The 16,234-nt window shown below is 42.0% G+C and overlaps 1 protein-coding gene across 2 annotated transcripts in view; it reads right to left on the bottom strand.

Moving 5' to 3' along the window:
- fat3a (FAT atypical cadherin 3a) overlaps positions 1–16,234 on the bottom strand; it is a 687,349-nt gene that overhangs the window by 35,815 nt on the left and 635,300 nt on the right. The gene's annotated exons all lie outside the window — the stretch shown is intronic.

Raw genomic sequence — 16,234 nt, forward strand, 5'->3', positions numbered from 1 at the left:
GCATAAGTGATGCTCGGTCTCAGTTAGTTTCACTGCCACATTTGCCCAAATCCAAGGAACCCCGCAGTATGAGCAGAATTGGAGCTGCAGTCAAATTCAGAAATATGTCCACACATTCACATATTGTAATGACTGATTTCACCTCTTGAGTTATTCAGTTCTACATCAATACCACTCTGTTGAACTGTGTGCTGATGGCCTGGTTTTGGGTTTTCAATGTTCACATTTTGACACACCAACCAGAACTTTGTTGGGAGTTGAAATAACTCCAATATATTGACCTGTTTGGTCAGCACTTAACATCAACTAACGTCTTCACAAAGTGAAACATCTGGTATCATCTTATTGAGCTTTTCACTCCTAAGGGCATAACTTCTAGACAGGATCAATTACACAATGATAATCTCTGAAAATATAACTTTAATCTCTTCTTTACACAAAGCTCATTTTAATTGAAACATCTATTCAGCTCCCTGTGCTGCATCCCTTCATCTCCCGGATCTCGCTGCCCCTGAAACCATATCCTTGTATTTTCTGAAAATGATTAACTGTGAATAGAAAAAGTTGTCCTAATTCCAGTTCAAATTGGTCCAGCACTAATTCTAACATCGCCCAATCTTTTTTGATTTCAAGAGACAGAGAGGAGGGAGTGAGTGTGAGTGGGAGAGGTGTGAGGGGAAAGAAGAGAGTGAGAGAAAGGTGTGTGGTGGGGAGAAGAGAGAGGGGGAGAAGGGGAGGGGGAGAGGGAAGAGGTGCAGAGGGGAGGGAGGGGGAGGGGAAGAAGGGGAGAGGGGAAGAGGGGGAGAGGGAGAGGGGGAGAGGGAGAGGGGAAGGGGAGAGGGGGGAGGGGAGAGGAGGGAGTGGAGGGGAGAGGGTATGGAGAGGGGAGGGGAAAGGGTGTGGGGGAGGGGGAAAGGGAGAGGGAGAGAGAGAATGAATACTCAAACAGATTACTCCAGGGGAGTCCATTTGACCACAATCTGTGCAGCATTATATCACAGCTTCACTTTTCAATTCCAGTTAAAAGTTAATTTTAGGGAAGGTTAGGACATTATTCCCTGAAGCTTAGGAGTAGGAGGAGAGATTTAATAAAGATATACAACATTACAAAATATAAGTCTGCCCACTGATCTAAAATAGGAATTTCTAGAAACACTCAGAAAATTAAGTAGCATCTACAGGAAGAGAAGCAGAGTTCACATTTCAGGTCCAAAGTGGAGATGCACACTAAAGAATGCCCAAAATTGTCACAGCAGACATGGTCAGAGTGGACAGAGTCAGAGTGGTGATCTAGAGTTTTGGAGTGGACAGAGTCAGAGTGGTGATCTAGAGTTTTGGAGTGGACAGAGTCAGAGTGGTGATCTAGAGGCTTGGAGTGGACAGAGTCAGAGTGGTGATCTAGTGTTTTGGAGTGGACAGAGTCAGAGTGGTGATCTAGAGGCTTGGAGTGGACAGAGTCAGAGTGGTAATCTAGAGGTTTGGAGTGGACAGAGTCAAAGTGGTGATCTAGAGGCTTGGAGAGGACAGAGTCAGAGTGGTGATCTAGAGGCTTGGAGTGGACTGAGTCAGAGTGGTGATCTAGTGTTTTGGAGAGGACAGAGTCAGAGTGGTGATCTAGAGTTTTGGAGTGGACAGAGTCAGAGTGGTGATCTAGAGGCTTGGAGTGGACAGAGTCAGAGTGGTGATCTAGAGTTTTGGAATGGACAGAGTCAGAATGGTGATCTAGAGTTTTGGAGAGGACAGAGTCAGAGTGGTGATCTAGAGTTTTGGAGTGGACAGAGTCAGAGTGGTGATCTAGTGTTTTGGAGTGGACAGAGTCATAGTGGTGATCTAGAGGCTTGGAGTGGACAGAGTCAGAGTGGTGATCTAGAGTTTTGGAGTGGACAGAGTCAGAGTGGTGATCTAGAGGCTTGGAGAGGACAGAGTCAGAGTGGTGATCTAGAGTTTTGGAATGGACAGAGTCAGAGTGGTGATCTAGAGTTTTGGAGAGGACAGAGTCAGAGTGGTGATCTAGAGGCTTGGAGTGGACAGAGTCAGAGTGGTGATCTAGAGGCTTGGAGAGGACAGAGTCAGAGTGGTGATCTAGAGTTTTGGAGTGGACAGAGTCAGAATGGTGATCTAGAGGCTTGGAGTGGACAGAGTCAGAGTGGTGATCTAGAGGCTTGGAGTGGACTGAGTCAGAGTGGTGATCTAGAGTTTTGGAGTGGACAGAGTCAGAGTGGTGATCTAGAGTTTTGGAGAGGACAGAGTCAGAATGGTGATCTAGAGTTTTGGAGCGGACAGAGTCAGGGTGGTGATCTATAGGCTTGGAGTGGACAGAGTCAGAGTGGTGATCTAGTGTTTTAGAGAGGACAGAGTCAGAGTGGTGATCTAGAGTTTTGGAGTGGACAGAGTCAGAGTGGTGATCTAGAGGCTTGGAGAGGACAGAGTCAGAGTGGTGATCTAGAGGCTTGGAGTGGACTGAGTCAGAGTGGTGATCTAGTGTTTTGGAGAGGACAGAGTCAGAGTGGTGATCTAGAGGCTTGGAGTGGACAGAGTCAGAGTGGTGATCTAGAGTTTTGGAGTGGACAGAGTCAGAATGGTGATCTAGAGGCTTGGAGTGGACTGAGTCAGAGTGGTGATCTAGAGTTTTGGAGAGGACAGAGTCAGAGTGGTGATCTAGAGTTTTGGAGAGGACAGAGTCAGAGTGGTGATCTAGAGTTTTGGAGAGGACAGAGTCAGAGTGGTGATCTAGAGGCTTGGAGTGGACAGAGTCAGAGAGGTGATCTAGTGTTTTGGAGTGGACAGAGTCAGAGTGGTGATCTAGAGTTTTGGAGTGGACAGAGTCAGAGTGGTGATCTAGTGTTTTGGAGTGGACAGAGTCAGAGTGGTGATCTAGAGGCTTGGAGTGGACAGAGTCAGAGTGGTGATCTAGAGTTTTGGAGAGGACAGAGTCAGAGTGGTGATCTAGAGGCTTGGAGAGGACAGAGTCAGAGTGGTGATCTAGAGTTTTGGAGTGGACAGAGTCAGAGTGGTGATCTAGAGGCTTGGAGTGGACAGGGTCAGAGTGGTGATCTAGAGGCTTGGAGTGGACTGAGTCAGAGTGGTGATCTAGAGTTTTGGAGTGGACAGAGTCAGAATGGTGATCTAGAGTTTTGGAGTGGACAGAGTTAGAATGGTGATCTAGAGTTTTGGAGTGGACAGAGTCAGAGTGGTGATCTATAGGCTTGGAGTGGACAGAGTCAGAGTGGTGATCTAGAGTTTTGGAGTGGACAGAGTCAGAGTGGTGATCTAGAGTTTTGGAGTGGACAGAGTCAGAGTGGTGATCTAGAGTTTTGGAATGGACAGAGTCAGAATGGTGATCTAGAGTTTTGGAGAGGACAGAGTCAGAGTGGTGATCTAGAGTTTTGGAGAGGACAGAGTCAGAGTGGTGATCTAGAGTTTTGGAGAGGACAGAGTCAGAGTGGTGATCTAGAGTTTTGGAGAGGACAGAGTCAGAGTGGTGATCTAGAGGCTTGGAGTGGACAGAGTCAGAGAGGTGATCTAGTGTTTTGGAGTGGACAGAGTCAGAGTGGTGATCTAGAGTTTTGGAGTGGACTGAGTCAGAGTGGTGATCTAGAGGCTTGGAGTGGAGTGAGTCAGAGTGGTGATCTAGAGGCTTGGAGTGGACTGAGTCAGAGTGGTGATCTAGAGGTTTGGAGTGGACAGAGTCAGAGTGGTGATCTTGAGGCTTTTGCTCTTCAAGGCTTCATTGTGGAGAGACTTCAGGCAGAGAAAGAAAAAAATAGTTCTAGGTAAAATCTTGTTTCCTTCCCTTATATCTGCTCAGCTAGGACTGTAGAAATGACAAGCAGATGGTTGAATGCTGCTCTTGTGGGATGTGGGAAGGTCGAGAGACCCCTACAACAGTGAGGTGCATCCAGCTGCAGCTTCCAACAAACTGCATTGCGGAGTTGGAACTGGATGAACTCTGGATCATTCAGGAGGATGAAAGGGTGAGAGATTGGACACATAGAGAGGTAGTTGCATCCATGATGCAGGACACAGGAAACTGGGTGACAGTCAGGGAGGGGAAAGGAGTTCAGCAGCTAGTGCCATCCCCCTCAACAATAAGTGTATCACTTTGGATACTGTTGGAGGAGAAGACCTAACAGAGAAATCAGGAAGGCATGAACAAACAAGAGAAAATATGCAGATACTGGAAATCCAAGCAACACACTTAAAATGCTGGAGGAACTCAGCAGCCCAGGCAGCATCTAGGAAAAGAGTATGGTCGATGTTTTGGGACGAGACCATTTGGGAGGACTGGAGAAAAAAGGTGAAGAGTAGATTTAAAAGGTGGGGGGAGGGGAGAGAAAAACAAAAGGTGATAGCTGAAGCCTGGAGGGGTAAGATGAAGTAAAAAGCTGGGAAGCTGATTGGTGAAAGTGACAGAAGCCCAAGGAAGAAAGAAAAGGGGGCAGAGCAGCAGAGGGAAGTGATGGATGGGCAAGGAGATAAGGTGAGAGAGGGAAAAGGGGATGGGAAATGGTGAAAGGGGGCATTACTAGAAGTTAGAGAAATTGATGTTCATGCAGTCAGGTTGGAAGATATCCAAACAGAATATAAAGTTTTGTTCCTCCAACCTAAGTGTGACCTCATTATGACAATGGAGGAGGCCATGGATGTGCATATTGAAATGCGAATGGGAGGTGGAATTAAATTGGGTGGCCACTAGGACATCCCACTTTGTTTGGCGGATGGAGCATCGGTGCTCAGCCAAGTGGTCTCCCAATCTATGTCGGGTCACCGCCACACAGTAGATGACCTCAAAAGACTCACAGGTGAAGTGTCGCCTCTCCTAGAAGGACTGTTTAGGGCCTGAATGTTAGTGAGGGAGGAGGTGTAGAGGTAGGTATAGCACTTATTCCACTTGCAAGGATAAGTGCCAGGAGGGAGATCAGTTGGGAGGGACGAATAGACAAGTGAGTTGTGAGATCCCATTGGAGGTGGAAAGCAGAAAGTGTGGGGGTGGGTGGGGGGGAGATGTGCTTGGTGGTGGGATCCCATTGGAGGTGGCAGAAGTTTCAGAGAATTATGTGCTGGACATGGAGGCTGGTGGGGTGAGGTAGTAGATGAGGTTGCTCTAGCAGACAAGGTGAAGGAGAATCCTAAGGGATTCTACAGATATGTTAAGAGGAAAGGGATTGCAAGGGACAAGATCCTCTGGAAGACCAGAATGATAATCCATGTGTGGAGCCAAAACAGATGGTGGAGACCTTAAATAAATTGTTTGCATCTGTACTTACTCAGGAGATGGACACAGAGTCAGTCTGTCACCGAGTGAGGCAAAGTGGCATCAACCTCATGGACCCTGTACAGATTACAGAGGAGGAGGTGCTTGCTACTCTGAGGTAAATCAGGGTGGATAAATCCCCAGGGCCTGACAAGGTGTTATGTAAGTCATCCTTTGCGACAGGGATGTACCAGAGGATTGGAGGCTAGCCAATGTTGTCCTGCTGTTTAAAAAAGGCTCTAAACACAAAATAGGAAATTTTAGGCTGGTGAGTCTGACATCAGTTGTGAGTAAATTATTGGAAAGTATTCTAACAGACTGGATATACAAGTATTTGGATAGACACGGACTGATTAAGGATGGCTTCATGCATGGAAGGTCATGCCTTGTAGATTTTTTCGAGGAAGTTATTAAGGAAGTGGATGAAGGCAAGGCTGTGAATGTCGTCTACATGGACTTTAGTGAGGCATTTGATAAGGTCCCTCGTGGGAGATTGTTCAAGAAGGTTCAGTCGTTCAGCATTCAGGACAAGGTAGTAAATTGGATCAGACATTAGCTTTGTGGTAGTGGAGGATTGCCTCTCTGATTGGAGGCCTGTGATAAGTGGTGTACAACAGGGATTAGTGCTGGGTCCTTTGTTGTTTGTCATTTATATTAATGAGCTAGATGATAATATGATTAACTGGGTCAGCAAATTTCCAGATGATACCAAGATTGGAGGTGTAGTGGACAGTGAGGAAGTCATGGCTTGCCAAGAGATCTGCATCAGCTAGAAAAATGGACTGAAAAATGGCAGATGGAATAAATGCAGACAAGTGCGAGGTTTTGCAATTCGGGAGCACCAACCAACATAAGTCTTACAGTGAGGGGTAGGGCACTGAGGAGTGTGGTAGAACAAAGGGATCTGGGTATACAGGTCCAAAATTCATTGAAAGTGGTGTCACAGATAGATAGGGTAGTAACGAAAGGTTTTGGCACATTGGCCTCTAAATCAGCGTACTGAGCACAGGAGTTGGGATGTAACGTTGAAGTTGTATAAGACGTTGGTGAGGCCTAATTTGGAGTATTGTGTGCAGTTTTGATCACCTACCTACAGGAAAGATGTAAACAAAGTTGAAAAAGCACAGAGAAAATTTACAAGGACGTTGCCGGGTCTGGAGAACCGGAGCTATAAGAAAGGATTGAATAGGTTAGGACTGTATTCTTTAGAATGTAGAAGATTGAGAGGAGGCTTGATAGAGGTATACCAAATTATGAGGGGTATAGTTAGCGTGAACGCAAACATGGTTCTTCTACTGGGGTTGGGTGGGACTACAACCAGAGTTCATGGGTTAAGGGTGAAAGGTGAGAAGTTTAAGGGGAGTCTCCACTCAGAGGGTCCTGAGAGTGTGGAATGAGCTGCCAGCACAAGTGGTACATCCAAGCTCGATTTCAACATTTAAGAGAAGTTTGAATAGGTTCATGGATACTAGGGATTTGGAAGGCTATGGTCCTGGCACAGGTCGATGGGAGCAGGCAGTCTAAATGGTTTCGGCATGGACTAGATGGGCCAAAGGGCCTGTTTCTGTGCTGTACTTCTCTATGTGTCTATGAAATTTCAATGGCTCAATTTCAAAATACTCTCCATTAGCCTGGATGAGTTCTGGTCACCTCCCTGATGGAAAGATATCAATAAGATTGACGTTGCTGAGTCTTGAGGATGTGGAAATTTTGAACAGGTCAGGGCTTTATTCCCTGGAGTGTAAGGGAATAAGTGGAGATTTGATAAAAATATACAAAATTTTGAGCGGTATAGATAGGGGTAAATGCAAGCATTTTTTCACTAAGGTTGGGTGAGACGACAAATAGAGGTCAAGGGTTAAGGGTGAAAGGTAAAATATTTAAGGGGAACCCAAGGGGGATCTTTATTCAGAGGGTGGTGAGAGTGTGGAATGAACTGCCAGAGGAAATGGTGAACGTGGAGGACTCAGTTTCACACGCAAGTCAATGGTACTAGGCAGAGTAACAGTTTGGCATGGATTAGATAGGCTGAAGGACCTGTTTCTGTGCTCTAGTGCTCTATGACTCTGAGTACACCTCTAACAGCACCTCATACATTCAGTATCATCCAGGACAAAGCAGCCTGTTTGTCTTACATCCCATCCACCATTCTTAATCATTCATTCTCTCTCAGAGAGTGCACATTTCTTGAAGTGTGTATGATTTACAAAATCCACTGCAGTTACTTAATAGACAACCCAGCAGCACTTGCCAAGCATCAAATCACCATCATTATGTACAGTAAGTGCATGGGAAAGCCCACTGATGCTCCACCAAGTTGCACACTATTCCTCAGATGGAAATATAGTGCAACTCCTTCATTTTTATTGGGTCTAGAAGTCCCACCCAATCTCACTGCAGAACTAACTTCATCAGAAAGAGTGTAGCGATTCAAAGCATGTCACTTCATCATCTACCCTTGGCTAGTTAAGAATGGGCAAGAAACGTGCCCTCGCCTGTGAAACCCGAATCTCAAGAGTGGTGTTTAGTACAGGTTTGCATTCCTGAGAATTAACCATAAGTTGACTTCCATCCGTTTTTCTATAGCTAACAATTTACTCCACGTGTTTTTGCTATAATACTTTCATTTTAAAGAATAATCACCTGAACACAGCCTATAATTAAATTAATGGAATGTACACTTTATCCGGTCATTAAAGAATACTATAAAAACATTCTGTAATTACTGATACCAGTTCGTAAAATGCTTTAAAAATGTATGGGAGTCTTTGCATAATCAGATGTCCAATAGTCAAGTCATTTGTAACTGAGGGAGCCTCCATACCTGTGAATACCATGTCAAATTTACTGTAATAACCCTTCAGCTGAATCAGTTCCCTCTTCTTCCTTTGAAGAGTCTTCAGAAGGACTATCAAATCTCACAATAAAATTGTAGGAAAAAGCAAACAGCCTTTCTCAGTAGGGCCATTAAGCTGTCAGCTCCTCTTAGGACTTTAGTAAAACTTCAAGTTATAGTGAGGCTCTTTGTGAAAAAGGTTATACAGCAATGCTACTCAGCTAAAATGAATTGTGCTGTAATGTGGCCTAAAGATATTTTCCACTGGAAGTTGAAAATGTATTTGACAAAGTGTTATGAAAACGAGTGGATGTTTACATTATGAGAACATTCGAAACGAGGTGACAAAATAGATGAATATGTTGAATTTGACTTAGTGATGGAAGTTTATTTTCAGTGGCATAGCACACCAGTAATCTATATGTGCCAAGGGGATTTGGTGGGGATAGTTACAACATAATGGGTGGGCAGGTGATGAAGGCTGGAGAGTAGAAAAGGAAAGGATAAAGATCATAGTGAATCAAATCCAGATAAAAGGTAAACAAGGGAAGAGGAGGGGAAGGATATGAGCACAGAAATACAAGAAATTCTGCAGATGCTGGAAATTTTGAGCACCACACACACACAAAATGTTGGAGGAACTCAGCAAGTCAGGAAGCATCTATGGAAATGAATAAACTGCTGACATTTTGGGCCAAGACACTTCATCAGAGAAAAAAAAGAGATGAAAGTGGGTTGGTAGGGAGAGAAGAAAAATAACTGAAGGGGTGGGGGAAGGATATGTATAAGGATGAGATAAAATAAAAGCAAGTAAATGAGTGAGCTTAAGTGTAAGTGGGAGAGAAAGAGAGTAAGAATATATTGGCAAAGGGATTGACTGAAGTATGGGAGAAGTAATAGTCAAGGGTAAAAATACATTGACTGATCAAGTTGACTAAATGAGGGAGGTATTTCATGACCTCTCCACTCGTGTGTGTGTGAGAGAGAGAGAATGGTGATGGAGAATCTATTCAAGGGGACAGGAAGTTTGCTTGCTGCTTCAAGACAATATTGCCAATGCTGGCAAGGTTGGAGGAAGCTCATCGTATTTATTTAAACTGAATGTGAAGGTGAAATTCACTCAGAGTGGTGGCAAGGTGGAATTCACTCATACAAAGAGAGGTTACCAATGGCACACTCGGGTGAGTTAAGTACATAAGGGCAAAAGGGATAAATGTTGTTGGATTTGTGACTATAGTGAAATGAAGTAAGGCAGATTAATGTCATTTTAGAGTTTAAAGAGTAATACAGATCTGTTGGGTAGATACATGTTTCTGTGTTGTTAAAATTGTATACAGTAATTAAGCCCATTAAGACCATAGACATAGGAGCAGAATTAGGACATTTGACCCATCGAGTCTGCTCTACCATTCAATCATGGCTGATCCATTTTTCCCCTCCTCAGTCCCACGTCCCAGCCTTCTCACCGTAACCTTTGAAGCTGTGTCTAATCATGAACTGATCAAGGTTTCAATGAGATAACCCCTCATCCTTCTAAATTTCAGTGAGTACAGCCCCAGAGCTATCAAATGTTCCTCGTATGATAAACCTTTCATTTCTGGAATCATCCTTGTGAATCTCCTCTGAACCTTCTTCAATGCCAGCACATTTTTTCTAAGATGAGGGGCCCAAAACTGTTCACAATACTCAAGGTGAGGCCTCACCAGTGCTTTATAAAGCCTCAGCATCACATTCCTGCTCTTGTATTCCAGACCTCTTGAAATGAATGCTAACATGGCATTTGCCTTCCTCACCACTGACTCAACCTGTAAGTTAACCTTTAGGGTGTTCTGCACAAGGACTCCCTAGTTCCTTTGCACCTCAGATCTTTGGTTTTTTCCCCATTTAGAAAACAATCTTCAGATTTATTTCTACTACCGAAGTGTATGACCATGCATCTTGCAACACTGTATTTCATTTGCCACTTTCTTGCCCATTCTCCTAATCTGTCCTTGCCCTTCTTCAGCCTTTCTGTTTCCTTAACACTACCTCCACCAATCTTCATATCATCTGCAAACTTAGCAACAAAGCTATCTATTCCATTATCCAAATCAATGATATACAGCATAAAAGAAGCAATCCCAACACTGACCCCTGCGGAACACCTCCAGTCACTGGCAGCCAGACAGAAAACAATCCTTTTATTCCTACTTGCTACCTCATACCAATCAGCCAATGCTCTAATCATGCCAGTAACCTTCTTGTTATTACGATGGGCTCTTAACTTGGTAAGCAGCTTCAGGTGTGATTACAGAGACATCTGATTTTCTGAAAGTGGGTTTACAAAGTGTTAAAAAATTCATATGATTTAGAAAATGTTGGCATTTACTTGAGTTAGATAGTGATTTGCAACAATATAATCATAGAACCACAGAAAATTTATGTCACAAAGGAAGGCACCTTGTCCATTGTGTTGGTTGAAATAGAGCCACCCAACTTATTTCCACCAACAGACACAAGTTGCATAACCTTGCTGATCTTCAAGTATACATTTAAGGGTCTTTGTTTCTGCCCATTCAGGTGGAGAATTACAGACCTCTATTCCCTTTGGCTTTAAACAAAATTGTATCTACCCTCTAATCATTCCACCTGCTTCCTTAATGAATCCATAAAAACCGTCCTTGTTCAGTGTGCCTTCAGGGAGGCTTGCGACGTCCGTCACTTGTTAAATTAAGTCAAATGCAATAGTTGGTTTTATCTTTTGCTTTTATTATTTTGAAACAAAATAGGCAAGCAACCTTCCATCAACCACCACTGAAGCAGGACAGGAGAAATGAAACATTTGAACACAAATTGATGGAAATGCTCAGTAGCATAGGCAGCATCCTTAGAGAGTGAAATAAGGTTTCAGACTGATGATGTTTTGAGGACTGGAAAAAGCTAATTAGAGCCTCTGCAATTAACATCCTTTCGCTTTTTAACAACCTGCAATATATTTCACCTCTGCTTGCAATGTATCATTTTCAAGGGTGCCAGATCCTTTAATACAGGGGTTCCCAAACTTTTTTATGTTATGGATAAGCCAGGGGTCTGTGGACCCCAGGTTGGGAACCCCTGCTTTAATACTTTCTCTTATACTATGTTTTTCCCTTTCACAAACTGGGGGAGCTTTACAGAAAGATCTGTGTCCTGAACTATAAAAGAATACTACAGTTTTACTGCGTTATTGACTATTATTTAGTTGACATTGCATTAATTCAATCTTTGACACCTCCTAGTTGAAAGGAGAAATTTCAAGGTTAAATGCAAAAGAAGAATTGATAAGTGACCGTGTCTTGAAACAAGCCACTAAGTAATCAAACATAGAAGTACAAGGTTATGGAACCAAAATCCATATTAAAATCGAAGCATAAGAAGAAAATATTGGCATAGTCTGAGTGCACAAACAAGTTAATAGGAAGTCAATAAAACATCAGTGAGCATTTATGCTAGGTTTTTGATTTACAAGGATGTTTTGATTTAAATCACATTGCATAAATGGATGAGGAAACTAACTAAGGACTGAAAGGCTTGTCAAATAGGAGAAATCACAGCAAGAGGGGTTGCTGTGAGCATGATTCCCAAACGCTGAGCTGCTTGCTCAATCCTTGGGGTTAGAGAGAAAGCTGGACGGTTCTCATGGTCCTTGAAGATTGACAGGGTCGATGCAACAATAATATTTCCTGTGGCTGGATGTCTAACGTCAGGGGCCACACTCGCAAAATTGGGGAATGCACATTCAGAATTAAGATGAGAAGACATTTCTTCAGCCAGAAGGCAGTGAATCTTAAGAATTTTGCCCAATGAGTTTTGTGGAGATTCAGTTAGAGGTTGTCCTCTCCCCACCTCCTCGGTTACAAATTATGGATGGCATATATTAATTAAAATGAGAACCAATCTTCAGGAAATAAAATCTTTTCACCATCTAACTTCAACTGATACTTTCAGGCTAATGAAGCCAATCATTGAGTGTGGGACGTTCTCCAATTCTACACCATTGAAACAACACAGGGAAAGGCGATAAGTAAATGTTTATCTTAATTGGTGGATATTAAAATCTTCATAATGAGATCAGCAAAGGCACTAAATGACCATTTCCTGGTTTTGAGCATTGTGAAAGGCACATCCCTGCTGGAAATGACATTAAACAACCTTGCATCTTGTTAAGGTACTGTTCAGGACATGTCTGTTTTGTAGTTTTACATCCACAGAGCAATTCCTCAACACTTTTGCAAAAGGTATATATTTTGGGTCTCTGGAGATTGTGCTCAGAAGCCTTTTGAACCAGCCACCTGCACTTGAATATTCCAATGGATTCTGCTAGTTTGGATATGCCGCCATTGTAAAATATATACTGTAATTCTGCAGAGCTACCTTACTATATTCAAAATGTTCAAGTAGTAGATTGTAGCCATTGAAACTGTAGTTAATCATTTATTACCTTTGTGTTTTCAAAAACATAAATCATTGTGTCAGGAGACTGAGACTCTCTCTCCAGAAGATCTGTTGTGCGTATAAAGACTTCTATATTTCCCAGTTATAGCTTCCATGTGGTTCTGTTTAGTTACAATACATATAAGAACATTTGGGAGATGGACTGCATGGAATTGCTGGCTGCTGAGGGACTGCGGGCATTTTCTGCTGCATGGGAACTCAGCTCATGGCTGCATTTCCAATTAGTGAACTGTCCAGGCTAGGAACGATTCACAGGAATGGAACCCTGCCTTAACCTGGGAAGGACCTATACTCAGTATATGCAAGATGATGCTAGACAGGTTTTTGTATATTAAAGGAATCAAGATTAGTGCAGGAATATTTGGCTGTGGTAAAAGGTCAGATATGATTTTATTGAATGGCAAACCAGGTACAAGGGACAAAATGGCTGACATCTTATGGAACTTGGTCAGTCAAGAACAGGATATGACTATATCAGATCAAAATATGATTATGCATTCAGAATGTTTTGAGGTCGGACTGCTCTAATCATTTGCTTTTACAAGTTAATATTCAATTATATCACCACAAGATGTCTCTTCCATTAAATGACTTGCAAATTTAATTTCAATGAATCTTGAGAACAATTGATGTTCAATTACATTTTTTGAAGTGAACTGAATTTACTCAGATTATGTATTCCAATTATAGCGATTTTAATAGAAAGAGATGTGCCACTTATATTGAAACAATTAAAAAAAAATTGTTGGTGATACTCTAGGTCACTACAATCTTCTAAACTCCTGTATCAGCTTCCTTAACTGAAATCATCATGTATACAAATTTAATTTTTAATAAAATTCAGTTGCATTATACAGAAAAATAATGCATAATGATGGAATTTCTTGCCTGTTATTTTTGAAATATTTATGTTAACGTATACTTTCTATTTAGTTCTATGAAAAAACGCACAAGTTATCTGTGCGTAAACATGGGAGATCCTGGGCATATTCAATGATGTTAAACAGCATGTAAATGTTTTTCAGCATTACTTGTGAAGAATTGTTCAAAACCTCTAAAGTCTGCAACCAGTTCAGTCCATACACCCTACAGCATGCTTCAATGGGAATGTTAAGGTAGGCTCTGGCATTACTTGAAAGAATCCTGATCTTAACTACATTGCTGCAGGGAAGGCCATTTAGTCCTGCATCTCTCTCTAGGAAAGATTTCTTCAAGTTCTGCTTGCTCCTAGCAGCCAATGCCTCAAACCACAAGTCTAGTTATAGACATGGTAGTTAATGGGAAAGCTACTGCCTTACAGTTCCCACAGCATGGGTACAATCCTAGATTCCAGTACATCTGTGTGAAGTTTGCATGTTCTCCCTGTCACTTCCATACAATTCCTCCAAGTGCACCGGAAGAAACTGATGGGAAAATTTGATTAGAAAGCAGATCAGTGTAAACCGGTACTTGATGCATAGTTCAGACTTAATGGGCTGAAGGCTCTTTTCCATGGTGTATGACTCTGAGTACAGCTCTTTCTGCAGTGACAATCTTCTTCCTAAAGCCTCATGATTCCCCCCTTCCCCCAATCCTTTCCTGATCTTCCATCCAATTAACTCTTCCTTTGCTGTGATCCTGGTCCTATTTGTGAATCTTTGTCATTTCTTCCAGCCTATTCTCCCTAATTCCCCAGTCCCCTCATTCACCACTATGCTTCATTACTAATGCTGTTAACAGCCTCTTCACCATGACGATTAAACCATCACCTGTCACTCTCACCTGATCTCTTCTCACCCATGATCATCTGCCCTCTTTAATTACCTGTCAACTCCTTCCCCAAATGCTTCCAGACAAAATTTCCTTCATGAGCTCTGCTCTTAAACATAGGAACTTGTGGCTAACAAAGTTCAATGTTCTAAGTAAATTTATTATAAGCGTACATATATGTCACCAGAGACTAACACGAGATTCATTTTCTTGCATGCATTTACAATGGAACAAAGGAACACGACCTAAATGAATGAAAAACCTTATACAAAGATTGACAAACAACCAATGTGCAAAAGACAAATAATAATAAATTAATTAATAATACTAAAAACATGAGGTGTAGAGTCCTTGTAAGAGAGTCCATAGGTCGTGAACGGCCTATCTGCGAGGGCATTCAACTGCACCCAATGGCATGGGTCATTTTTGTGATGAAATACAATTGCCTGGGAATTATTGCACAAAACTGGCATGTATCCCCTATCCACTAATATTAGTGTGCTGTTTAGACATTTTACAATTTCCAGGTCACCAACTTCTCATGTGCTCTTCAGCTCAATGCATCACCTAAGTACTATCACTATTCTAAGTGACCACTAATGATATGAAATCCAAGTCAGCTGTGGATTTAGAAAAAAATGACTGAGCACATAAAAGAACATTAATTCCTACTCTAATAAAAACTGCAGAACTCATTTAAAGATTACTGCCGCATTATGAAGCTACTGCCAGATAAATGTCACCTGAAAGTCCATTTGTCAGATCCTGAACACAAGTTAAACACCTACTAACCAGCAAAGTCCAGCTAGCTGAAAGCAAATCCTTGTGGGAATCAGATAAAGTTCTGCATTTACTAAAGTTTTCTCAGTATAGGAAAATGTGTGATTTACATCCAAGTCCTACTTTAGCACGCAGCTTCTAATTAAATGATACAGCCAAACCAGATGAAAGGCATCACCTTATTCAGTAATAAAACTGGAGTTTAAATCTGAGATGATTAAAAGATTAATATTGACAATGATAACTTAAGAGGTGTGTTGTAATGCTGTTTATTGTTTTCAAGTCCTTGACATTTCATTGTTTTGTAGGGCTGTATAAAAATGCTTTGTGGTTTTCTAAGGCATGTGTGATTAACAGGTTAGGAAATGATGAATCTCCAGGAATAGCTGGTGCACTCAGGCCGGTACACCACTTACAAAAACAGCACTGCATGAATTACACCTGTGTACTTCATTTTTTCTCAATAATGCAACAGATATGACGAGCCTTATGGCAGCAGTTGGAGTTCACACACAATAACACTCCAGTTGTAAATGTGCTTCTGTCACATCATATGAGGATATCAGGTTTCAGTCTTTACAGAAAGGCAACTTAAATAATGGAATGTGATATCAAAACACCACAAAAATCCTGAAAACCAAAACAATAAAAAATAATGTAGTTAATGGAAGCAATAACCTTGATTATTGGTCTTTATTCAGAAACTGCTGTTCAGCGAAGGGTGGCTTTTTCTGCTCTTTTTTTTTGATCAAGGTGTTTTTCTCAACTTGTTTGTTTTGTCTGAGACAACATGTATGAATACTCCATGGGTCAATTAAAGACCAGTTTATACTCATAATCCTGGTGTTAAAGGGTTAAATTAATTAGAATTGAATTGAAAATACACTTGGACTAAGATGTTAACTATCCTGTGCTATCACCAGTGGGATCATCAGTTGATCTGCCACCTGTCTTCAGGAGTTTCGGCCCGCTTATGATCAAGTCTCTCTCGAGGTGGTGGGCCAGCAGTGTTAAAGCACCACCTCCCACTGATGAGCTTAACAACTTGGCACCTGCCTCTATCAGAGTTGTTGGTCGCTTCCATCCAACAGGTAGTCTACTCTTCAGGTATCTATGTAAGTACTGAAGGGTTTGCAAAAGAT

This window comes from Hemitrygon akajei, chromosome 4 (assembly GCF_048418815.1).
Source record: "Hemitrygon akajei chromosome 4, sHemAka1.3, whole genome shotgun sequence".
NCBI classification, from domain to species: Eukaryota; Metazoa; Chordata; class Chondrichthyes; order Myliobatiformes; family Dasyatidae; genus Hemitrygon; species Hemitrygon akajei.